Raw genomic sequence first — 12,985 nt, 5'->3', positions numbered from 1 at the left:
CGTAACGTCTATTAAAATACGAACTTACCTCATTCGCAGTAACGACAAATTAAGTCGACTAATCCAATACTTTGACTTTCCCTCGATCTAGATCCGAATTTCACTTTTTCCAATCTAATTAATATTGAAATTAACTTACATATTCAACATTTCATTCAATTTCATCCAAGAACACATAATTTGGGCATTTTTTATTTTAACCCCTAACATTTCACATTTTTATAATTTAGTCCCTATTTCAAAATAACACAAAATACACAAAATCTCATCAAACCCATGTTAGAACGAATTTACCTTAGGTCCTTAGCAGCCCATTAATTTCATTTATTTCACATTTCAGACCCTCAATTCACAAATTTCACAATTTAGTCCTTAAATAGCATTTTTATCAAAAATCACTTAATTAAACATAATAATCTATCAACAAAGATTTATTTTTCATCATTAAACAACAAATTCTTCACATTATCAACAATGGAAAATCTCAAATTCTTCATTCAATCCAAAAATTAAGGCATGAGTTTACTAGTATTCAAAGCAACGATCTTAAAAACATAAAAATTATCAAAAATCGAACAAAGAACATACCCGAATTAAGCTTCCTAGGTGCCGAAACTTAAAGCTTCAACAATGGTGTTATTCTTCTCACTTTTGGCCAACAATAAGATGATAATGCATGCCTTTTTTTAATGTTTTGTTTTTATTTATTTATAATTTAACACATAATTTACCATTTTAACCATTATAAAATAATATAAATACTATATATTAAAAGTCTAATGCCATCCACTCAATTGTATAATGGCCAAATTTCATTTTAAGGACTTCACAATTAATAAACCAAAGCAAATTAGTGCTTTAACAATTAGATTTCCACTTTTGCATTTTACGCGATTAAGTCCATTTCACAAATCAGCACTCAAACGATGAAATTTTCATACGAAAATTTCACACATATCAATTCACATACTTTAAGAACAGAAAATAATATTAAAATATTGTTCTGGCTCAGATTTGTGATCCTGAAACTACTGTTCCGACTAGGGTCTAAACCAGATTGTTTCAAATGTCATCTTCGAAGTGGCAAACAAGAAGTTAGAGTTTGCAAGGTGCAAACCTTGCCAACTTGCGAGCCTGAAAATGATAAACTTTAGGAGCTCGTAGGAACTAAATTGTTTTACGTTGTATGTATTTCACTGTGTTTGTTGTCTTATGTGTGGGTTGACTTTGTGAAGAGTCGAGCGAACTTAATTGATGCATGCGAAGTATGTCAGTGAAAGTATTGTACATCTGAAGGATTTGGTTTAATATGTGATAAATTTAATTAGAGAAGTATGATTTTAGGACTTTTTTATAATGATTAAATAATTGTGAGGTGTGATTGGTTAGTTGGTGTGTTTGGTGATTGTTGATTGGAAAGTCACTTCGGTGGCTAATGTGACGTTTGTAATTTGGGTAGGATCGTCCTGAACGGGTTTAGGGTGCCATATCTGCTGGCATTAGAGCCAAGTTTCATAAAAAACTGGGCAGAGCCACAGGTTTTGTCATGTTGTTTATTAATTCTCAATTTTTTTAAAAAGCATTAAATATTTTTTGAATGATTTGATTTTGAAATAGAATCGGGAATATTTAATTCTTGGATGAAAATACCCTTGTATGAATTTACTTGTTTGTGGGATAGGAATGGGAACAAATTGCCTTATTTAAAATGTTTTCTTTGCAGGAATTGCTTCGAATCACTTGTCACTTTTTGATTTTGTTTAATTTTATGTTTATAGTATATTAAAATGCCTCCTAGAGATGGGCGTTCGACTATTATTGTGTCGGAGGAGCCTCTTTCGAGACAAGCTGCACCTGAAGTTGGTGTTGAACCCCTAATGCAAGCGATGATTGGGGTGTTTGAAAGGATAGTAGGCGGAAACCATGCCCCAGCTAACAGAGGTTTGCCACTTGAATGTCTTTGAGCTTTGGGTGGTAAGGAATTCTGTGGTGCGAAGGGAGCTGATTTGACCGTTGCTGAGTACTGGTTGAAGAGTGTAGAGCGGATCCTTGAGTAGATTAGTTTCTCAGATGAGGAGAAGTTTGGTTGCACCATTCCCTACGTAAAAGTGAAGCTCATCGATGGTGGAACATAGTGAGGAGAGGGACCAAAGCTGATCGATTGACTTGGGATTTCTTCTTTGAGTCATTCTAAAGGAAGTATTTGGGTGACCAATATTTGGATGTGAGGAAGAGAAAGTTTCTTAACTTGGTTCAGGGAGGTATAACGGTGATGGAGTATGAGTTGGAGTTTTTGCTGCTCAGCCGATATGCTCCAGATGTGGTTCAATTTGAGAAGGATAAGTGTAAGAGGTGTTGGTATGGACTAAAATGGGATATCCGCATGTAGTTAATGGCACTGAGTATCGTGGCCTTCGATGATTTGGTTGAGAAGGCTAAATTTGTTGAGGAGACATTAATTGAGACATCGAGACTAGTGGTATCTGACTCTGAAAGGAGAGGCTCTGATCAGTTAGGTGGTTTAGGGAGGCAGAGTAAGAGAGGCTGTGATTCTCAAATGTTCAGGAGGAATGCTCGACACAGTTTTTGATTGAGTTAGTCTAGATAGCAGAGCACTGTAGTGGTTACTATGGGTGGACCGACTGAGGTGAAATCTTGTGAGCATTGTTGATGTAGACACCAGGGATTGTGTTGGTGAGTATCTAGGGCATGTTTACGATGTAGAGAACCAACTACGAGACTGGCCGATGAGGTTTTAGTTGGCTTAGACTACCGCACCTACTAGAAGTCGTGGTCGAGGTCGTGGTGGTAATGAGAGACCGATGGGTTAGAGGACTGATGCTCATACTGTAGCTACACCGATTTAGTTAAGAGGTTCATCATGTGTTTATGCAGTTTGGGAGTCGAAGGATCGTGAATCGATCGGCGTGATTGCTGGTACTTTCATGCTGCAATCTATTTCTTTGTTTTCGCGGGATGATTCAGGATCTACTCATTTGTATATTTTGAATGACTTGGCTAGTGAATTGGGTACTATTGTAGAAGTTATTGGTATGGGTGTGACAATTACGAGTTAATTGGGTGAGAGTATAGTGGTGAATCGAGTGTGGGCTACCTTGCACCTAACACATTCAGGGCACACGCCCGTGTGGTCTACCCTGCACCTAACGCATTCAGGGCACACGCCCGTGTGGTCTACCCTTAATTGACACACGACTATGTGAGAACCCGTGTCCCAGGTCATGTGTGCCCAAAAGTGACCTAAATCATGCTTATTTTCATCCAATTGCATAGGTACCTAAACTAATTCATAACACATGATCACTAGATCATAACATATGATCACAAGACTATAATCCTACTTAAGAACAGCCAAAACATGTCAATTTAATTCACTAGATCAAACCAATGTATAACATGGAACTCAATAAAATGCACATATCCAACATTATCATAGCTATTACCTACAAGCCATATATCATACTGACAACTAACCTATTCCATCTCACCACACCATATCTTGAACATGACAATTACCATTTCATGTTAAAGCTACTTAAGCATCAACCTTGAATCACCCATGCATACTTTATATAATTGTTCAAAACCATATCAAAAGCATAACACATACACACCACAACAACTTATGAACCATTACAAACATAGCCAAATTATCCTATTATATGCCATATAAGCCAAATTTAAATTAAAAGCTACCAAAAAGGTTCTGGATAGTGTGATCTTCTCAAGTTGATCCGATCTTCTGGTTCCACGAAAACAAAATGTACAAAGAAAAGACAAGGCACACGTAAGTTTACATAAACCTTAGTAAGTTCACCGATTAAACAATAAATCTTACTGAATTAAACAAAAAAATTTATATATCAAGATTAAAGAACAGAGTTCCTGTCAATCATAGCTCACAACAGGTGAGTAATGCTCAGTAAAATAGTACAGAATAATTCCACAATTGAATAACTTTCAGAGATCGATAAACATAACCGATGAAAAATAAATGGATACACGTACACATTTAACCATCCAGCACACCAGATGCTCGTATGAGCCAAACCAACCAACACACCAAATAACACTGTAATATAACACAAAAGTCCGCAACAAATGCAGGACTTCGGCATATCCAACGAACATAAAATATACAGAAATCATCTCCACTTCTCATATCAACCCCATACCGCACACAAAATAACTTATTGCCATGCCAATCATACTCTATCCTACGTTCATTTGGCTCAAATCATTTCATCAACAATCAGTGCCATAACGATTCATTACGTTAATTCTCATATACATTGCTTTATCATAATTTCAAGCCAAAAAAATTAATTCATCTAATATAAATTTAAATGCATATATTAATTAAACTAAACAAACTTACCAGATTGATTTGTAGTAACAACCAAAGTACAATGACTATTTTGTAACTTTCTCCTTTCCACGATTCTCAGCTCGTTCTTGATCTAGAATAACAATTCCATTCAATTAACTAATTCTAACAAAAAAAAATCACTCATTTTGCACAATTAGATCCTTTTATACATTTTTACAAAATTACCCCCAGTATTTTACTTTTATACAATTTAGTCCCTAAGTCCAAAACATGCAATTTAACCCCTTTTTATTCAAATATAAGCCTAGCCGATTATTCAAGGATCTCTCTAAAGCCCATATTTGTAATTATTTCACATCAAGTACAAGTAATTTTATCACTTTTAATAATTTAGTCCTCAAACATTAAAATCATCAAAAACCACTGTACAAAATAGTCCGATCTAACAACCAAGTTTAGTAATCTATGAAAAAAATTCAAGCATAATAAAAAATCATCAATCAAATAATTCAAAACCTATGAATTTTTTATAAATTAGTCATCGGGTTAGCTAGATTAAGTTAATATGAGCTCATAAATATAAAAATGACTAAAAACGGGTGAGAAAATCACCTACAAGCTTTCACCTTTTCTTGTCCAAACCCTAAGCTCTCAAATGGGTGTTTTCCTTCTCTAATTTTGGTGGGTAAAAGGTTGAAGAAGTTGATTTTGTTTTATTTTCATTTAACTAGCTTTACTTATTAATTTACAATTTTACCCTTAATTAACACAGATAATTCTAGCTAAATTTAAGTGAAAACCATCCACTAAATTCTCTAATTTATAATTAATATTAAAGGCCCTTAACCTATCGTTGCACTATCACTTGGTACCTTTAAATTAATAGAGACTATGCTTTACAGCTTTTACGATTTAATCCTTTTTACCTAATTAACTATCTAAATGATAAAATTTCATAACCAAATTTAATACAACATTAATGACCTCGTAAACATTAAATAATTAATATTTATGGACTAACACGTTAAAGTTGTGATCCTGAAACCAATATTTCTGATAGCACTGAAAAACGAGTTGTTACAACTGAAGGTGTTCATTAACGATTCAGGGGAAGTATGTTTGGTTGATTTGATAGAGCTATCATTCCATGGCTTAAATTTGATTCTTGGGATGGATTGGTTGACCGAGCATATGGCAAAGATTCGATTTGATTTGAAGTGAATCATCTTAAGAATTCAGGATGGATCAGAGATTGTCTTCATTAGGGAGAGAATCAAATTTCTCTTCAATGTTGTTGAGTAAAAGTTGTGAAGCTTACATAGCCTATGTGCTGAATTTTTGAAGTAAGGAGGTGAGAGTTTAGGATATTCATACCGTGAGGGATTTTCCAGAGGTGTTTCTGGAAGAGTTACTTGGTTTGCCACCAGATCATGAAGTTGAGTTTAATATTGAGTGTTTCTTGGTACCGCCTCAGTGTCCATTTCCCGTTATCGCATTGCACCAAAGGATCTCAAAGAGATGATGGTACAGTGGTAAGAGTTTCTTGATCGAGGGTTCATTCATCGAGAATATCACATTGGGGAGCGCCAGTGTTGTTTGTGAAGAAGAAGTATGGTACTTTTTAGGCTGTGTATTAATTATCAACAGCTGAATAAGTTGACCATAAAGAACAAGTGTCCTTACTTGGATTGATGACATATTCGATCAGTTTAGAGGTGAGATTATATTTTCAAAGATTGATTTGAGATCTTAGTATTATCAGTTCAAGGTGAAGGAGTCAGATATATTGAAGACTGCGTTCAAGATTCGATATGGTCACTATGAGTTTTTGGTGATGTCGTTCGGGCTGGCGAAGGCGCCAGCAGCATTCATGGATCTGATGAACCAAGTTTTTCAACCATATTTGGATCAATTCATTGTTGTCTTTATAGATGACATTCTTGTGTATTTCCATATCGAGGATGATCAAGATGCACATCTATGAATTATTTTACAGATTTTGAGGGGAGAAGCATTTGTATGCTAATTTAAGTAAGTAAGAATTCTAGTTGAGGGAAGTGATGTTTCTCAAACATGTGGTATCTACTTCAGGTATCCGAGTTGATCCGAAGAAGATTGAGGCGATATTGGCGTGGAAACAGCCGATGAGTGTTATCAAGGTTCTTAATTTTCTAGGATTGGTTGGTTATTACTGTAGGTTTGTTGAAGGTTTCTATATCAAGCTGCCCCCTTAATGAATCTACTAGAGAAAAATATGGTATTTGAGTGGACGATGAGAGGCAGAGAAGTTTCGAGAAGCTTAAGGCAGTGTTGACTGAAGCGCCGGTTTTGATTCAACCAGAGTCTGGTAAGGAATATTTGGTTTATAGTGATGCATCGTATACATGATTTGGATGTGTTCTGATGCAGGATGGTAAAGTGGTAGCATATGCCTCAAGATAGTTGAAGCCATATGAGTGTAATTACCCGACACATGAGATGGAGTTGGGTGTTGTGGTATTTGCGCTTAAGATTTGGTGTCATTATCTGTTCGGTGAGAGGTGTGTCATTTACACCTATCAAAAGAGTCTTAAGTATCTCTTGACCTAGAAGGATTTGAACTTGAGACAAAGTCGTTGGTTTGAATCGCTAAAGGATTACAACTACGTGATCAAATATCACCTTGGCAAAGCGAATGTTGTTGCAGATGCATTCAGCCAGAAATTGATGATTGAGTTGCAAGCCATGTTTGCACAATTGAGCTTATCTGATGATGGTGGTTTTTTGGTTGAACTTTAAGTGAGGCTGACTTTGTCACAGCAGATTAATGAAAGACAATTGATTGATGAGTCTTTAGTAAATAAGATCCGTCAGGTTCAGGAAGGTAATAGAGGAGACTTTGAGTTGAATGCGAATGGTATTCTGAGTTTTTGATTGACACTATGTGTGCCTATTGATGTGGAACTTAGGCATGCGATTCTTACCGAGGTGATGTCCACAAAACCAAAAAAAATACGACAAAGGTAAGTGCACCTATCGATAAATAGTATAGTTGCATTGAGCAAAGATATCGTTCCAATGAGGACTAAAAGTACTAGTAATTACCATCTTTCTATTATTAAGCCGACAAATTGAAGTGATTGAATTAAAATAAAATGAACTAAATTAATTAACTAAGAACTTGATAAAGAACAAATCAGGAAAATAATCGAATAATAACCAAGAAGCAAAACAATACTCAGGAAAGAATCCACCTAGACTGCATCAGTCATTATCAATATGAATTAAACAATTTATTCACTTAATATCTTGATCTGTAGAAATCCCTAAATTATGCTAATATCTCTCTTCAAGACTAAAAGCAACTGACATTGGGCTGATTAATTGGAATTTCTTTCTAATTAAAACCCCTATTATCGCATTAACTCGATCTATGAATTCCCCTATTTGATTTGACTCTAATCTAGTAGATTTATGTTGTCCTATTTCTAGGATCATATGCAACTCCTCTCAATTATACTAGATCTACTCTTAAACAAGGTATATTCTTCCTCTGAATTAAACACTTCAAACATGAATTAATAATTCAAAAATATTAAATCAAGAATTAAGCACACATAATTGAGAACAAGATTCAAGCATGTATTGCGTAAAACAAAAATCAAAAGACAGAATTCATCATAAGGTTCATCTCCCCTAGGTATTTAGAAAATTAGTTCATAATCGCGAATAAAAACATCTCAAACTCAGTATAACCACAAGAAATAAAAAACTCATAATAAACTTCAAACAAATTAAAAGGAGATATTCAATCTTTTTGGAAATCTGCTTCAGAGTCGGCTTCAATGGCGTTTTTCGAGTTTTTTTCTTTAATATTCTTTGACGACACCCTTTCCTCTTCTTATATTTGGTATATATAGGTATTAAAATGCTCGAAAAACCTAAATTGAGTTTTTCCGCATGTTCAAAGTGTGAATCACGAAATCCACATGGTTTGGCACCTGGCCATGTGACATCCCATATAGCTCACACGGTTGTGTGTCTAGCTCGTGTAGGATGGCCCAGCTCGTGTGGCTCCTAAAATCTACTCCAATTGTCTGATTTTTACTTCGTTTTTGGTTGTTTTGCTGCCAAATGCTCTCCTAAGTATAGAAACATGAATTTAAAGGATTAAGAACATAAGATTTACCATTTTGCATTAATTAATCACACCAAAATGCATTAAGAACGAGATTAAAATATGTTACTTTTGACACTTATAAAATATCCCCACACTTAAGCGTTTGCTTGTTCTCAAGCCAAATTCTCAACCCACAATAAATTTAGCTTTTCTCAATTTATCATTTTCATCAATAATGTCTCAAGATAATTCGCAAACAATCATGCATTGGTAATTCAACTAAAAGGACACTAAAGATTCAAACAATCCAAGCTGAAAATTTTAAAGCGCAAACATATAGGTGTCTCCCCTTATCCAAATAATTACCTTAAATTAAAAATAAATAAGAATTTACATCCTAACTAAATATTCACTCAAAGCACTCAAAGTGTTTAAAGTTCACATATTAAGCACTCAGCAGTCAAATGAGAAATGTCATTGCCATCGGCTTGCTTGAAAATAAAATCTCCACCACTATAAAATGAGATGACACACCAATCAAGAGGTCTTTAAAATGTTGTAATGGGGCTTAGGTTAACTGTATGGAAAAGGCCAGACAAGTTGGTTATAATCGAGATCGAGTTAATAACTTACCAAACTAGGAAAATAATCAGTTGCTGAATTAACATAATTAACACCAACAAGACTAATCAAGAATAAAAATGAGCTTTTCAACAAATATGCAACTAACGATTCGATCACAGTCAAATATATATGTTTTTATATTTTCAATTTTTTGATTTTTTTAGAACAAGAATAAGATTCAACAAATCAAGAAAAATGAAACATAGTTAGGCAACTAACCAAATCAAATCTCTTCAAAAAGAGAGTCAATAAAATGGAGAAATTTTACAATAAACATATGGGTTATAGGTTAACACTAATGGGTTAATCGAACAATGTGTTAGGATCAATGGGGTTCACTAAGGGTTAATTCAATAGGTAAGCTTTTACAGGTTAAGTGCATTAAAACCTAAGTGTCTTTATCATCTTAGTATATCAAATCAATGGTGTGGTCTCGACATGCATAATCAGAGCAGTTCGAGAATAAAAAATCAAGTTGACACACTCATAACCAATAATAAAATGAACATGAAAAAAATGCTCTATAGGCTCAAAAGCTCACAAAAAAAAATAATGGTTTTGATGTCAAACTTGCAATTTCAAAATTTCAAGATAATAATTCAATTCAATGAGACAACCTAAAATATGATTTCTGAAAAACGACTTATCATGCTCAACTCTCTCATGTCTTAAAGACTGAATAAACTAATGGACAAATATCCACAAATAAATCCAAAACAACTTCAATAAAAAGTCCAAATTTTAAAACAATTCACTCTAATGGCGGGTATGAGAAAATTACTTAAACACAACAAATAATTCAGGGATTTTATCACAAATATAAACAACCTCCCCACACTTAAGATGCACATTACCCTCAATGTACAAACAGATATAAGCACATAATAAGCACAATATCAAAAGAGAGGCACAGAACTGAAATTGCCCTAAATATGGTTAAAATCGTCAGAATAGAGAAAACTAGAATTGTGAACCAACCTAGATGTAGTACATGTTTCCGAGCAACTAATAAAAAGAGAAACACAAATAAATAAGAAGATCTAGAGGTTACAAACATGAATAAAAATAACCATCAAAATAAGAAAAATAAAAACATAGTTCAAAATAAAAATAAACTAAAGAAGTCTAACAAATAAAAATAAAACAACCGGAAAGAAAAATAGAAGTTCAAATGTAAATAAAATAAATAAAACAAAAATAGATCATAGATCATCATCGTGAGATGCGTCGAGATTGTGAGGCGCAGGATCAGTAGAAGGAATATGGAGATGCTAATACATCTGCTGCAAAGCCGTGTCAATGCTGTCAAACCGCTCAAAGCATCGCTGCTCCAAATGGCTGAACTGTTTAGAAAGATCTACTAGTGTAACAGTAGAAGCAGCGGTAGGGTGACTCAGAGGTGGAGAACGAGGTGGATCCTCATGGTTAAAAGGATCATCATCAGGAAGGTCCTCATGCTCATCCTAAGGGTTAAAATGAGACAATCCATAATGAAGAGGACCTACTCCACATTGTCGTTCGATCATCCTCATATGACTCATAATTGATAATCCCTATGAGATCATCTCTCCAACTAGTGTAAACAAAGATGTCTGCTCTTGAGTATCAAGGAGGCCAAAATACCTCGCTAGACGAGTCACATAAGGGCTCAAACAGATAGGAACCTTCTTATTGCGGTCAAACTAATGGAGAAAAAATAGGGCGATGAAGTAAGAAAGATCGAAGGTGCATCGCATCACATGCTCCAAAGAAAATAAGCGTCGAATGTATCGACAACTTCGGTGTTCTCCTTCTGACTTGTTAACGTATGTACCAAGATATCATGAATGTACCATAATGCCAGAGGTAGAGAAGTCACCTTCAATTGAATTGGGTCATATGGCGTCGTACTAGTAGTATGTTCTGTCTAGCATAGAGACGGTGAATGATGGATATGCAAGTATAAGGTGAGGAATCCCTCGACACTCATGAACTCATCAGAATAGAGTCCTAAGGCAGCTCTAAAATCCAGGACGCTCAGATAACGCGTCGTACCATCGAGTCGGAAAGAAATAGTGCGCAACTCATCATGTCTCAACATCACGTGCTGTAGAACAAATGTCAAACAAAACTCTAGTGCAAGCCTCAAGTAAGTGGGCTCGACGATAGAGAAAATTTTATCACAAGGAGTTGTATCGATCAGGGTGTGCACTCTGACTAAATGTACTATCTGTAATGCCTCCCAGACTATGCAACGCCCTAAACCTAAGGGTCTCTTCCTAAGAAGCTGATATAGGTCCTCATGAGGGCCTGGTGGAAATCGTAGGGAAGGATGGTGTGCGTTAGAGGATGTGCTCAAGGATAAGGCCGCGCCTGGAGTATTATGCTTTTTCGAAACGGGGAAGATGACCTTAGTCTTACCACGTGTATTTGTTATTATGTGCCTGAAAAAAATATAATGACCCAATATTACAGAAACAGTAAAATATGCACCAATAATGAATATAGCAGAAAAGAAGAAAGGTCGGCGTGTAGGGATTAAAACACATCAACACGAACAATCACAATACGAAAACCAAAATATAATACAAATAGAGCAATAACCTACTTTTAGAACGACAAGGAAAAACAAAAATGAAATAGAACAAAACAAAACAAAACAAAAAATCTAATAAAATAAAATCGCAACTGTTAAACTAATAATAATAATAACTATACTAATGATTTAAGGAAAAGCAAACCTCAACTAATGGAAATAAAAAGAATAAACAATAATAGTGGTAATAAAACTATATTAATCACAAGGATAATAATAAGCCTAAGAAGAATAGTAAAAATAACAATAAACTAACAATAATAGTAATAATAAGAATAAAAATAAAAATAATAATGATAAGAATATGTAGCACCCCTTACCCGTGTCCGACACTGGGACAGGATACGAGGCATTACCGGTCTCAAACACAAGTAACCATACAAAATCAGGCCATAAACTTTCGTTCAATATAAAACTATTTATACACACGCGTACCGTCCCTTATAAGGGCCTAGGAGGCCCTAAACATACGTTGGAAGTGGTTCGGAACTAAACCGAGAACTTTGGAACACTAAGAAAATTTTCATGTTTTGGAGGGTCACACGCCCATGTGGCTCGGGACACGCCCGTGTCCTCAGCCCGTGTAACTCTCTGCTTATGATGTCATTAACAAATGAGGGTCCCACAACTCATCATGTATCATGCAAACACAACTCACATCACAAGACTTTGACATATAATTGATATATATAGGCTTACAACCAATTAGCCAATATAAGCCAAGTTACGTGGCTACACATAAATCAAACCTTTAACCATTACAAGCCAAAACATAATAACTCATACACAAAATGAATGAGTCCATATACATGTCATAAACTTAAAATTTTTGAATAGGTTGATACCGATCGATAGCTTGATAGTGTGATAGAATCTCCGACGATCTCCAACCCAAGCTAGTATCTGTGACACTATAGGAAAAAGAAAGAAAAGGGGTAAGCTATATAGCTTAGTAAGTTGGTATGTAAATAATAAGTAATCCGTTAACATACTTTTACCAATCCTCACAATATGTTCTCAAGATAATACAATCATAATTGCACATAGTTCCACTATTTACTCATGTTCACATCAAGCTGACTACTCAAGTCATAGTCACTAAATTATTTATATCTTATGCTAAGGAACTCCAAATTAAGATCCACTAGATTTTCCTGAAACTAGACTCACATATCTTCTTACCATAAAGTTTTCAAAATTTTTGGTTTAGCCAATAAGTACAATTAATTCTTCAAAGTCATCCTTGTTCTGCTATCTGACAGTTCCGACCTTTCTTCTCTAAAAATTAATTATCTCTTAGTACGAAATTTAGATTATGTTCCTATTTATTTCTATT

This window comes from Gossypium raimondii, chromosome 3, assembly GCF_025698545.1.
Source record: "Gossypium raimondii isolate GPD5lz chromosome 3, ASM2569854v1, whole genome shotgun sequence".
NCBI classification, from domain to species: domain Eukaryota; kingdom Viridiplantae; phylum Streptophyta; class Magnoliopsida; order Malvales; family Malvaceae; genus Gossypium; species Gossypium raimondii.
Note: the sequence above shows the minus strand (reverse complement) of the source record.